Source organism: Eulemur rufifrons, chromosome 3 (genome assembly GCF_041146395.1).
Source record: "Eulemur rufifrons isolate Redbay chromosome 3, OSU_ERuf_1, whole genome shotgun sequence".
Lineage (NCBI taxonomy): Eukaryota > Metazoa > Chordata > Mammalia > Primates > Lemuridae > Eulemur > Eulemur rufifrons.
The window spans coordinates 778,883-791,954 of record NC_090985.1 but is presented as its reverse complement, the minus strand read 5'-3'; the positions used below and the strand labels follow the sequence as shown (position 1 = coordinate 791,954).

Below are 13,072 nucleotides of genomic sequence, written 5' to 3'. Positions count from 1 at the left end.
CGGGAAAGGAGGAAGGAATGGGCCTTTGTGATAAGAACCTTACCACGAGCGACAGGTGGAGCACTGGCAGGACCTGCCATCCCACCGCATGTGATGGGGGACCAGACAAAGCCTGGTGTCCTGTCCACGTGTCTGCCCGACCGCCAGCAGCAGAGATGGGGAGTGGGAAGAGGAGAGGGCTGGGGGCAGCAGGCGATGTTGAGTCTTGTCTCGGGGAGGTCGAGTTTGAGGTGCCTGGGGCAGGCGAGGGCTCTGTCCCTCCCCAGGTGTGGTGAGGACGGTCATTCCAGAGACCCTCCCTGCAAGGAGGGAAGCGGGTGGCCTGTGCCCCGGGGGCTGGGCTGGATGAAAGGGCAACTAGGCAGGTGGCCGCCCTGTTGCCCAGAGCCCTGGGAAGGAGTGAGGTAGCTGCCAGGTGCACAGCGGGAGATGCATGAGCTGGGAGCTGGCCGAGGACGGTACCAGCTGGGCATAGCTTCACGTGGCCCCTGTGTGGGACACTTCCGCAGCCTGGCCTTGCTTACTCTTCTCCAAGGGCCACCAGCCGGCAATGGGAAGGTGACCCTGTAGGCTCTTCCCCGCTCGGATTTCAGGTTCTGGGCACTGCCAGGCAGGCGTGTCACCCCCTTCCCAGTGGGAGGACAGGACTCCCAGAGGGTCCCCCGAGCCGCCTGGCACAGCAGGGCTGAGCCTCCTCACCAAGCCCCCCAACCTGCCGCAGGAGGTGCCCCGAGGCCACACCCGTGGCAATCGGAGTGGAGATTTCCTCCTTATTAAAGCTTCCAGAAGCGCGGCCTGCTCACAAGTTATTGCTAAATGCCCTTCAGCTCTGACATGCTACGAATGCAGATTTAAATGTATGTAGCAGGATCTTTCAAAACACTAGACGGAAAATTCTAAATAGCAATAAATACCATTTGTAGCGCACCTACTACGTGCCAGGCACCAGCGTGTGTGTTTTACACACAGCTCCTCCTTCACTGTCCCCACCGCCCTGTGAGGTTGTCACTGTTCCCCCATTTTTGAGATGACAATACTGAGGCTCAGAGACGTGAAGTAACTTGTTCAAAGTTGCAGAGCAAGTGCATGGAGCAGCTCCTGTGGACCCAGGTCTGCCTGACTCTCACACCTGAGCTCTCTGATCACAAGCACAGCGTGAAGACTTTGGCGGTGGGGGGTCTGTTACTTCTAACCATCCTCTGCCAAGACACATGGAGGAAAAAAAGAGAATTAACTGCGGGTGGAAACATGTCACAGTGGCACTGGTGACTTGTGTGCAGGCGGCTTTCGTTTCTGCTTGGGTGGGCACCGTGCGACTCGGACCCCCTGCTCAGGAGAGGACGGGAGCTCAGCGAGGCAGGCGGCCCCGCCCCTCCGTCCGGTTTCCCTGGGATCCGTGGGAGCCGGTGCCTGCGTGCACGCGGCCAAGAACAGCGCTCAGCCCCCGCCTTTGTGCAGAGCTTCAGTGACGCGCGGGCTCCAGGGGGGCCCAGGCTGCCAACGCCCAGGCGCTTCCGCGAGGGCGACTGTCGTGCAGGGAGCAGCTGGGAGGCGCGGACACCCCCACTCCCTGCCCTCTGCCCTGAGAGGAGCGCGCAGCCCTCCCTGCCGGCCTCCAGCGCCCTTCACGGAGGAGTTACGCTGCCTTTGATGACAAGGCAGCCCTGAGGGCTTCCAGGCACGAGGACCTGGCTCTAGACCCCGCTCTGCCACCGCTGAGCTCGGGGAGGCCTTCAAGTCCCCCGAGCCCAAGTGTCCCCTTCTCTGTGTTAGACAGGTGCTGTTGGAAAGCCCTGGCACAGCAGGTGTTACCGGTACATTAGAGCAGCTGTGGTTCCAGCTGCCACCTTTGTGACAGGCTGTGCTTCACTGACACGGTGACCCAGGTCGCCCAGGTCTCTGGCAGGTTGGCAGCAAGTCAACACGGCGCTCTAACCCTGGAGATAAACACAGGGTGGGAATCTTAGCTCAGGGGACCCGTGAGCTCCCCCAGGAGTCTGAGCAAGCTGCCCCTGCCCAAGGACAGCGGCTGCTGCGGGAGCTTCCACCGCCCCCGGGGCCCAGACCCCCACCGAGCCCTGTCAGTTCCACCTCCTGAATATCCCTCGGATCCACCGTGTCCCCCTCGTGGCCGCCACCACGCAGGTCCCGGCAGCCAGATCCCTTGTCCGGACCCACGCAGGGGCCTCCTAAGTGGTGCGCCGGCCAGGGCTGGCCGGGCCACCCCGCGGGAGCAGCCAACCCCCAAATCTCCACCAACGACGTGAAGGTTTGGCCCTTGCAGGTGCTTTGTGTCCTGTACGGGCTGTCCGGAGGCGGCTACGCACGGTGCCGGTTCGCTCAGGGACCCCGGCTGGGCGAGAGCCTTCGCCCTGACACTGGCCTCCACGGCCACCTGCACCGAGGGAGGGATGTGGCAGATCCCTTTCTTTGGCGTCTAGAGCTCCCAGATCTCTTTGGCGTCTAGAGCCCCCATGCAGAAGGGAAGCGCTCCGAGCACGGTTCAGGCGGCTCCAGTCAGAGGTGCAGGGAGGTGCAGCCCTGCCGTGTGCCTGGACACAGAGCCCCGGAACTCCTGGGAGCACAGCGCCAGTGGCATCTGCTGCCCCCGCCCCGGACTGTGCCCCCGAATGACCTTTCCCAAATGGAAATCGGACCACCACGCACACACGGAGCCGCTGGAGAGACGCGTGAGGGAGCGGGCTCAGTGCGGACGCTGTGCGCGGATCACGCTGTGCGCATGCGTGGGGGGCGGACCCGCGCCAGGCCCCTCCTTCCACCAAGCTCAGTGACTCCGTCATCCTTGACCAAGTGTCGCAGAAGCCTTTTGGCCACTGGGCTCCCCTGGAATTAAGACAGGAGAGCGTTTTTAAAGGCTGAAGTGTCGTCCTGAGCTGGTTAACACTCTGCTGGGGGGCTTCGCTCAGCAGAGACCAGGAGCTCCAGGAACCAGGCCCGAGCCTGACCTGGGAGGACGGGCAAGGGTGGGCCTGCCGTGGGGTCTCACCGGCCAGTGACGGCACGGCTGGGAAACAGGCGATGACAACGCAGTGTGACCACTGCTGGCACACAGGGAAGCTGCAGAGGGGTGCAGGGCCGTGGGAGTCCCGTGAGCACACCCCCAGCCTGGGGGACCAGGAGGGCTCCGCAGGGGGAGGGACGTGTCAGGCAGGGCCTGTGGGCTGCCAGGGACACCAGAGCCACCCTCAAAGCTCATGTGCCAGGCGTCAGAGCTCGGGCCTTCCACGGACCAGTGGGAGCCAGCGCAGGGCTCTGAGCGGGAGAGAGGAGGCTCCAGGCTGTGCCGGGAAGGTCCCTGCAGGTGCGAGTGAGCAGGAAGAAAACCCTTCTGCAGGCAGGAGGCCAGGTAAGAGAAGGTTGCAAAACTAAGCGGCAGCAAAGGCCTGAATTTGGCGAGTGCCACGAGCACTGAAGCTCCCCTCTGCTCCCCTCCCAGCCTTGCGACCAGGCTGCGGTTGCCACTAGAACCATCCCCAGCTCAAGCTACTGCCACTGCGCCGTCCCTGCCCTCAGGCCTCCCACGTCCCAAGCGTGGGGCAGCAGTTCTTGTCCCCGAAAACTCCAAGTGTTGTCTCCACATCTTCTTCTTTTTAGAGACAGGGTCTCGCTCTCTCGCCCAGGCTGGAGTGCAGTGGAACGATCACAGCTCACTGCAGCCTCAAGCTCCAGGGCTCCACTGGGCGCGGTGGCTCACGCCTGTCATCTCAGTGCTCTGGAGGCCGAGGTGGGAGGATCGCTTGACCTCTGGAGTTTAGGACCAGCCTGAGCAAGAGCAAGACCCTCTCTATACTAAAAATAGAAAAGTTAGCCAGCGTCATGGCACATTCCTATATTCCCAGCTGCTCAGGAGGCTGAGGCAGGAGGATCCCTGGAGCCCAGGAGTTTGAGGCTGCAGTGAGCTATGATGATGCCACAGCACTCTGCTCAGATGACAGAACGAGACTCTTTCTCAAAAGAAAAAATTCTGGGGCTTAAGCTATTCTCCCACCTCGGCCTCCTGAGTAGCTGAGACAACAGGCACACCACCATGCCCAGCTAATTTCTTTTAAATTTTTTATAGAGATGAGGATCTCACTATATTGCTCAGGCTGATCTCGAACTCCTGGTCTCAAGCGATTCTCCTGCCTCAGCCTCCCAGAGTGCTGGGATTACAGGTGTGAGCCACCGCACCTGGCCTGTGCCCACATCTTCTAACCCAGCCGCCCACTCAGATAAAGCACCTTTTCAGATTACAAAGTCCTTTTCATGACTAGCATCTCATTTAACCACCACGGTTACCCGCAGTTACTGTGGCTCTGTGGGAGGCATGATCTTCATTTGGCAGACGAAGCTCTGATGGTTGGAGTTCAGTCTCTCAACAAACACAAACAAAACCTGTCTTGTGCCAGGCCCTGCTAACTGTCCTGTCAGAAATGGCACCAGGGCTAGGTCAAGAAGGTCAGTGGACGTTCAGTTCAGTTGTTAAATTAGCAATTTATACTTTGGAGACTAGATTTCACTAGTCCAGCAGGGCTGATGAAACTTCCTTCCCCTGAAAAATGAGATAATTATTTTCTAAAAGATGCTTCCTAGTTGAACTTTTGATTTTCTTCAAATTAAAAAGTCCCACATAGATCTTAAAAGCCTTTCAAAACTAGTTTCAGAAGAGTGAATGAATGAATTTTTAGCTGGTATTCCAAAAATCCATGTAGAAAGTCAGAGAAACCTGACTGAGACAAACTTGTCCTGTCAGAAAGAGGAAATGTCATTACCTTTGTTTAGATGCCTCCTGGGTGCTCAGCGAGACAGTTGGGTGGACCTGGTCACGTGTCGTGATCCCAGCCTGCCCAGTTTCCCCATGCCCCCTGCCTGCTGCTGCCCTTCCAGCCCCTGTCCTCCCTAGAGGGACTCTCCCTGCCCTCTTGCTGCACTGCTGGGGGACAGGTGAGGAGAGGCAAGTGGTTACATCTGAGAGTTTCCTGGTAGCCCAGGCAAAGAGGGAAACAGGCTGGTTATGGGACACCCATTGCCTCGTGGAAAGACACAATCCAGTTTGTCAGGCAGAAGCACTTGTGTCCCAGAGGCTTGCACATGGGGAACCAGCAGGGAAATGATGACCCCAAAGACAGAGTCACTGCCAGTGCAGCAGGGCAGGCTGAGCGTCCTCCATGAAGACCACACTCCAGGAGACTGGCATGGTGGGGTGCAAGGGAGGCGTGTCCTGGTGAGCAGACAGCACAGGGTGCAGCTTGGAGAAACCTGGAGAACGGGTGGGTGGTCAGTTGGACCCTCTCAAATAGTCTTTGCCTTCTTTTAGTTTAAATTTTAGAATTGCTAATACATTTCCATGGTTCAACATTCAAAGGCACAAAGAAGTAGACAGTGACAATGTTACTTCAGTGCCCCAGAGGTGGGGGTGACTAGCAGTTTCTTATGCATTCTCCCCGAGGGATCGTATATGCATGTGTGTAACTTACACAAATTGTGACACTGTATATATGCATGTGTGTACCTGTTACACAAATTGTAACAACACACTGTATATATGCGTGTGTGTAACTGTTACACAAATTGTAACACTGTATATATGCATGTGTGTGTAACTTACACAGATTGTAACAACACACTGTATATATATGTGTGTGTAACTGTTACACAAATTGTAACACGCTGTATATATGTATGTGTAACTGTTACACAAATTATAGCATGCTGTATGTATGCATGTGTGTAACTGTTACACAAATTGTAACACACTGTACATATGCATGTGTGTGTAACTGTTACACAAATTGTAACACACTGTATATATGCATGTGTAACTGTTACACAAATTGTAACATGCTGTATGTATGCATATGTGTACCTGTTACACAAATTGTAACACGCTGTATATATGCGTGTGTGTACCTGTTACACACATTGTAACACAATGCAAACACATTCTACACATTTTCCCCCGTACTGTGGAGATGCCCCTCTGTGAGTGTACTGACCAGCTTTCCTTTCGTGGTCCTCCACAGTGCAGATGTGCTATCATTTTTTCGCCAGTCCCCTCTTGAGAGACATTTGGGCAACTCACGGTGTTTTGCTGCAGTTAACAACCACCTTTGTGCACAGGCGTTTCTACCCAGGTCTTCGACACACTCAGACCGGCTCACGCCTGCACCCAGCAAGCGTCAGCGAGGGGGGTGTTGAGAAGGGGAGGGGCAGGCTGGCTGAGGTGTCATGACAGACTGGAAGGTGTCCACGCAGGACCAGCCAAGTGTGACAGCCACTAGGACCTGCTTGTGCTGTGGCTGTGGCTCCCAAGGCCTGAACAACACGCATTGGAGGGCTGAGGCCCCAGACACGGCCTCATTCAAGGCTGACTCTGGGAGAGGGGCTTCATGGGGCTCCTGAGCTCTGACACTGCAGTGGCTTCGCAGGTCCCCTCCCACCTGCTCCATCCGCACTCCCAGCACAGCCTGGGGGAGGGGACGGGAGCGAGTGCTGGGGCAGCAGGTCCCCATCAGTCTGGGCTGTGTTGCTGCCACAGCGTGGCAGGGCTCAGGCCCCACAGGACACGGGGGCCTGGGCAGGGGCCTGCACTCCGCTCAGGGAGGAAGCAGAGGTCCTGGTGCAGTCACCAGGGCCCGGAAGTCTCCGACTTGAGAACTCAGAGTCAGAGGTGGGCGGGAAGAAGCCACTTGGAGCTGGGTCCTGCCCCTGTGTGAACCCACGTCAGGTGGGGGGTTGGGCAGGCAGGCGGGGGGGGGTCCTTTCCGGGTTGGTGTGGGAGCCAACCCCGGCCCCGCTGGTGCAGAAGGTATTCCCTGTTGGGAAATGCCGTACCTAGCAAGGCCCCCACTGCGTGCCGGGCACAGGGTGGTAAAGGCACGGGTGTCCGTGAGCGAGCACCGCGTCACGGCAAAGCACCGGAACGTGCTGTCCGGGCTGCCTGCAGGGGCCCAGCACAGCGTAGCTTCCCCCAGGATCCTGACAGTGGGAGGTGGAGCAGGAGCTGCAGACTGGGATGTCCCCTACTGAGGGAAGGAAGGGGAGGAGGGACCTGGAGTCTGGGCCGGGGCATGTGCACACACCCCTCGGGCTCCCTCCAGCACAGCCCTCTCTGCGCGGGACATCAGGCGGCATCTGGCATAGGCACAGAGTGGCCGGGACCTCAGCCCCAAGGGTCGACTTCGGAGGAGGGCGCCAGGCCCCAGCAGGGAGAAGGTGGCCGGCCTGCCCAGGGCGGCAGAGTGGGACCTAGCAAGGGTGAGGGTCGCCCAAGAGTGACGGCGGCCGTCCCAGAGCCGGACCCCCAGGGAAGGCAGCGGGTCTGGGTTCCCAGAAGGCTGGATGAGCCGGAGGGCCGAGAGCAGGGCAGGGACCAAAGGGCTGTGTCATGGTCCAGGTGGTGACAATGAGGCCTTGAAGCAGGTTGTGGCCGTGGGGCAGGGAGGCACAGCTTCCAGGGCACCAAAGAGGAAAAGCAGAGAGAACCTGGAGGCCAGTTACAGAGAGAATAAGAAAGAAAGAGGCCGCAGGGAGGCCACAAGTGCTAACGGTCAGTGGTCCGCTGACCTCGGCACAGCTGTGGCCGCTCCGTGCAGGAGCCCCCCGTACCTTCCCCCCCCGCAGGACAGCGGCTGGGTCTTGTGTGTGTTCTGCATGTGCACACGCGTGTGCGTGCATATGAACACACATGCACGTGTGTTTTCCAGTAATCTGCCACCGGCAGGTTGATTAGACCCATCACTTTACCTTGCAAATGGCTCGAGTGGTTTAAAAACATTATTGAGCTTTTGCGTGAACCGGGAGCTTTCACAGCATCTGCCTGACACAGCCCTGGGAGGGGCGGCACCAACCCCCTTTTGGAAAAGAAGAAACTGCCCACAGAAGCAAGAGGCAGCTGAAGCCCCCAAAGCTAAACAATAAATAACGCATCCGGGCCCAGGTCTGAGGGCTCCAAGCTTTGGCAGCTGCCACAACCTCAGGGCCCCACGCAGACTCCTGGGACGCTGATTTTAGGGAATGATGAAAGATCTTCCCAGAGTATGAAACCAAAGGGTTCCGTGGGGCACAGGTTCCAGGAAAGGCTCCTCCGGCTCCTCTAGGAGGGACAGGCGGCTTCTGGACAGCCAGTCCCCCGCCCCCCAGCCAGCCCCACTGCTGGCCAAGGAGAAAGCCAGGGCCGCTCACTTGTGGCTGTTGCTGTTCGCCAGGTAGCGGATAAGCCAGGCTCCTGGGCAGTGGTGACAGACGCATCCAGTCACCGTTCAGCACATAAGGCCCCGTGCCGGGCCGAGGCTGCAGAGATAGTTCTTGGTCAGGAATCGCCTCTGGCAAAGGAGCAGGAGCCCACCTGGGGGGCGGGGCGTGCCGTGCGCGTGCGCGTTAACTCAGCACCAGGGAGAAAACGCACGTCTGCGTCTGCGTCTCCGCGGCGGGACCGAACCACCGCCCTGCCCGGCCTCGCCCTCCATGCTGGTTCCGGGTCTCCTGCCCGCGCTCTCCCTGGAACCCCTCTGCTTCCTTCGCGGTCTCTCTACCGAGACTCGGAGCTCGACACAGCTCAGCGGTCCGGTCTCTCCGTGTCCCCCTCCCACCTCCCCGGGAGCCCCCAGGTGGGCCATTCCGGGGGCAGGTGCCTGGGACTGTGGGTCCGGGAGAGGGCGGGCGGGCAGGGGACAAGTCCTGTGTTGTGGGTGGTGACAGTGCTCCTCCCCCGGCCTGTGTGGGAGCTGGGGGCTCCTCCCCCCACACTCCGCTTTAATGGAGGGGCAGGCCCAGCGTCAGCGCCCCGGTGAGTCCCTGGACATCGCTAACGTGCGGGCTGGACCCAGACTCTGGGCTGCAGCAGGAAGGACTGTTGGCGTGTCACCGCCAGGCGGCTGCGAGAGGCTTTGATGGGGAAGCCGCTGTGGGAGGCTGTGGCCGCGGCCGCTGGTCAGCCGGATCACGGGCCCTTCTGAAAGCTGCGCACCGCCGGGGCGTGTGGCCATCGAGAGCCGCCAGCTGGGCCAGGTCTGGCTCGTAGTGGAGGCTGAACACATCCTGGTTGAACTGATGAATGAGGAGTCACTCAGGTGGGGTAAAAGGTGTGGGGACTTTAGTTTTCACTGTCAGCACCACCTGCGTGCAGTTGAGCCAGGCAGACTCTACGGTCCTGCCTGTTTGCGAGTGAGGACCCGGGGCGGGGACAGACAGAGGCTGCGCAGCGCCACACGGTCTGGCGGTACAGCCAGCCCCAGCCTGGCGAGAGCCGCTGCCTCCGTCCGGAGGGCGACCTGCCGCCCTGGTTTGCTCAGGTCTGTCTTGGGGTCAGCACCGACAGTGCCAGGCCCCAGGACACCCCTGAGCCCCTGGCGAGCCCAGGGCGGCTGGCAGAGGCGGAGGCCAGGGTAGGCTGAGCACCCCCCACCCCACCCAGCTTCCAGACGCCCAGGTCCCCCCAGCTGAGCTCAGTGGTGGGAGTTCACTGTGATGCGGCGCCAGGGACTTTGCAAACACAGGCTCCTCCTGAGACGGGAGGGGCACGAGGTCCAGCCCCAGACTGGCCTCGGCAGCAGGAGCCGTTTTGCAGCCGGGTCAGCTCCAGGGAAGACCGTAGGAGAGGGCGGACTGGGGCCAGGCGTGAGCTGGACCCTGGGAACCTCCAGCCCAGCTGAGGCCACTGCAAGGTTCCAGACATTTCCTCCAACCAAGGTAAGGAGGTGTGATTTCTGAATCCCTTCCTGTGAGCCTGGCACGTCACGGGTACAGTTTCTGGATCAATCCTCTCAGCCTGCCGAGGCCCGAGGGAAGGTCTAGACCAGTGACTGGTCCTCAGCCTGGGCTGCCGTTGGAGTCACCTGAGCGTGCACAGCCAGCTTGGAGACTCCCTGGTCCGGAGCTGCTGGGCGAGCCCCGTGACGCTCGGGCGGTCCAGGTTGTCCCTGCACCCGGCGAGGCCTTGGAGTAACCCTGGGTCTGTTACAGTGATTCTGACGCTCGGTGTGTCTAGGGCCACCTTAGGACTCCAGGTGGAGCCCGGATCACGTTGTCCATCTCTCCGGGCCCGTCCTGGGCTCTGTGGAAGCCCCAGGTGGAGTCCCGGGCCCGTCTCTGAGCCCCGGTGTGGCTGCAGGAGTCCACCGAGTGCTGCTTCTGCGACAAAGTCGGTGCAGCCCTGGGTGTTCCTGCACCTGTCGCATGTCCCGGGCGTCCCCGAATGATGCTCTGGTCTGTTCACACAACTGCAGTTCACTCGGGCCCTGTGAGTCCCTGGCTGCATGGTGACGCTCCGGCGTGGGGACGCTCCGGCCTGGGGACGCTCCGGCATGGGGAGGCTCCAGCGTGGGGAGGCTCCGGCGTGGGGAGGCTCCGGCCTGGGGAGGCTCCGGCGTGGGGAGGCTCCGGCCTGGGGAGGCTCCGGCGTGGGGAGGCTCCAGCGTGGGGAGGTTCCGGCCTGGGGAGGCTCCAGCGTGGGGAGGCTCCAGCGTGGGGAGGCTCCAGCGTGGGGAGGCTCCAGCGTGGGGAGGTTCCGGCGTGGGGAGGCTCCGGCCTGGGGAGGCTCCGGCGTGGGGAGGCTCCGGCCTGGGGAGGCTCCGGCCTGGGGAGGCTCCGGCCTGGGGAGGTTCCGGCCTGGGGAGGCTCCGGCGTGGCACTGAGTTGGCCGAGCAGCCCGGTGAGGTCTTTCCACGGAGCCCACGGCACGTTCCAGGTGCAGCAGTGGCCTGGGCCTCCCGCCCCGACGAAGCCACATGGGGTGCTGGCTTTGTCCTCGCAACCAGGCGACTGCCCTGGTGGGGCTGAGCCCGGCTGAGCGGTGCCTCCGGGCTGTGACAAGGGCCCACACTGGTCATCCTCAAATGTTAGTGTGTAAGGAGCCACCTCGGCTGCTCTTGAAAGAAATTCCAGCTCTACCAGGGCCCTGATTCAGAAGGCGTGGTGGGCCCTGGGGGTCCGCACTCCCCCCAGCGCCCCAGGGCACTTGGAGGGGCCGGCTGGGGTGCTGCAGGAGAAACGCATTATTCTGCCTGGTTCCCTCCTGGGGGGCTCCTGCCCGGCGGAGCTGTAGGCCGAGCCTGGCCCCGGAGGGCAGGTGGCCGCCCAGCCGGACGCAGGCAGTCGGCCCACGGGCCTGTGTCTCCATCGTGGTGGCTTGTCTTGAGCAAGGTTTGTCTTGCAACTCGGGAAGCCCAGGCTGGGTCAGCTTTCAGGGCCGACTGGGTCAGTCTGCATCTGATCCGACGCCAGCTGAGGCTCTGAGACCGTCTCAAGACTCCAGGGCTGTGCAGGGTCACTATTCTCCCCTGGAAGAAACTGACAGTAAGATTATTATTTCTCATGAGCCTCCAGGAACACCCTGACTGTCCCAGGCACCTGCCTTGTGAGGTCCTCAGGCAGCTGCTGGCAGCACAATGCTTGGTTCTCTGCGGCTGTCTCAGGGCTCCGTGAGCTGGGCTGGCCCCACCACGGCTTGGGAACTGGGGCCTGGAACCAAAGAGGCAGTGGCTCCTCCGTCCCCACCTCCCTGAGCTCACGCCCAGTCGCAGACCACACCGAGCCAGTGTCCAGAGAGCCTGTCCCAACACACACAAACCAGCCAGAAAGGAGAGTGAGCGTCAGGGCCAGAGGATGTGTGTTCAGGCTTCTGGGGCCGGGGAAGGACCCAGTGTGGGGGGTGCGTGTGCAGCTGGTGCAGCCCTGGCTGGGGGATGTCACCTGCCACGTGGAAAGACGCTGGGCGAAGGGGAAGGGGAGACCTGGGAGGGGCAGAGAGGAGAGAGGCAGAAACGGAGACAGAGGGAGAGGAGTAGCCGGTGCAGAGAACTCGAAGGGGAGAGAGAGAAATGCACAGAACAGAGAGAGGGAAGTGATGCCTTCCTGGGCTCACAGAGCCAAGAGGGGGGCTCTCTCCAGAGCTTTGGGCCCCCCAAGCTGGAGGCAGCCCTGCTCCCTGTGGAGGGAATGGTGACAGGGACCTTGCCCGGGTGCCAGGATCCACCACTGACTGCACAGGCTCCGGCTCTGGCACCTCCAGGCCAGGTCCCTCAGCCTTGCATCCTTCCTTCCTGTGAGCATCATCACAGCCCGGCCTAGGGTCCCAGGCGGTGGCGGACAGGGGGAGGAGCATTCCGAGTGTCCCCTGAGAGGGCACACCTGGTCCTTGGCAAGCGCTGGTGCAGCCACCGGCCACCCACAAGATGGGCCGTTCAGACCCTCAACAGCTTTGCGCCTGTTTCTTGGATGCTGCCCCAATCTTTGCCCCTAATTTCTACCTGGCTCAGGGCCTGGTGGGTAACCCTGTTTTACCTCAAGCCCACGGCAGAACGTACAGCCAGGAAGTCGCCTGCTTTGCGTTAGGCTTAGCAGTGCCGTCCCACCAGGTTTGCCAGGAGAGGTGTCACAGAGACGGGGATAACACTGACCAAACCGCAAACACGTGTTGGCCGCCTGCTCGCTGCTGGGCACCGGCGCGGTCTCGTTTGCCGCACGGGCACACAAGGAAGGGGCAGGAACACGCCCGCTGTGCATGGAGGTGCAGGGACTGCGAGCCGTGGAGCACCTCGCGCAGGTCAGAGCTGACAGGGAGCACCCACAGGGAGCACCCACAGGGAGTATCACAGTGGTGTTTCCCAGGTGACCCGGCCACCTCTGCCTTCCAAATGTTGGCATCCGAAACACGTGGCAATATGAACCACACTTATGAATGACCCTCTAATTATTAAGGCCATTTTTTTTATCTCAAAAGGAAATAAACTTCCTCCAAATGGCGTCTCCTCCTCTTTTTAACCCCGAACAGAAATTAAGGCTAAACCACAGCCTCTCTCTCCCTCCCCTCACTCTGCTCCGTCCCGGCCAGGGCGGCTGCCCGTGGGGCCGGGCGGAGGGCGGGCTCCTTGCTGGGCGGGGCCCCACGGCCGGGTTACTCCGGCGCCCAGACATGTGTGTGTCCGCTGTCTCCACCGTCCCACTGGGTCAGCGGGACACTAACGCATCACAGACACAGCCGGGTCTCTGGAAGTCTGGAAGCAAAACCAGAACCGAGGCTGCCCTGGGCAGAATGTCGCCACCCGATATTCCCCGGCAGGAGCAAGGTGCC

At 60.8% G+C, this 13,072-nt stretch overlaps 1 protein-coding gene across 2 annotated transcripts in view; it reads left to right on the top strand.

Annotated features, from left to right (window-relative positions):
• RASGRF1 (Ras protein specific guanine nucleotide releasing factor 1) overlaps positions 1-13,072 on the top strand; it is an 82,887-nt gene that overhangs the window by 5,090 nt on the left and 64,725 nt on the right. The gene's annotated exons all lie outside the window — the stretch shown is intronic.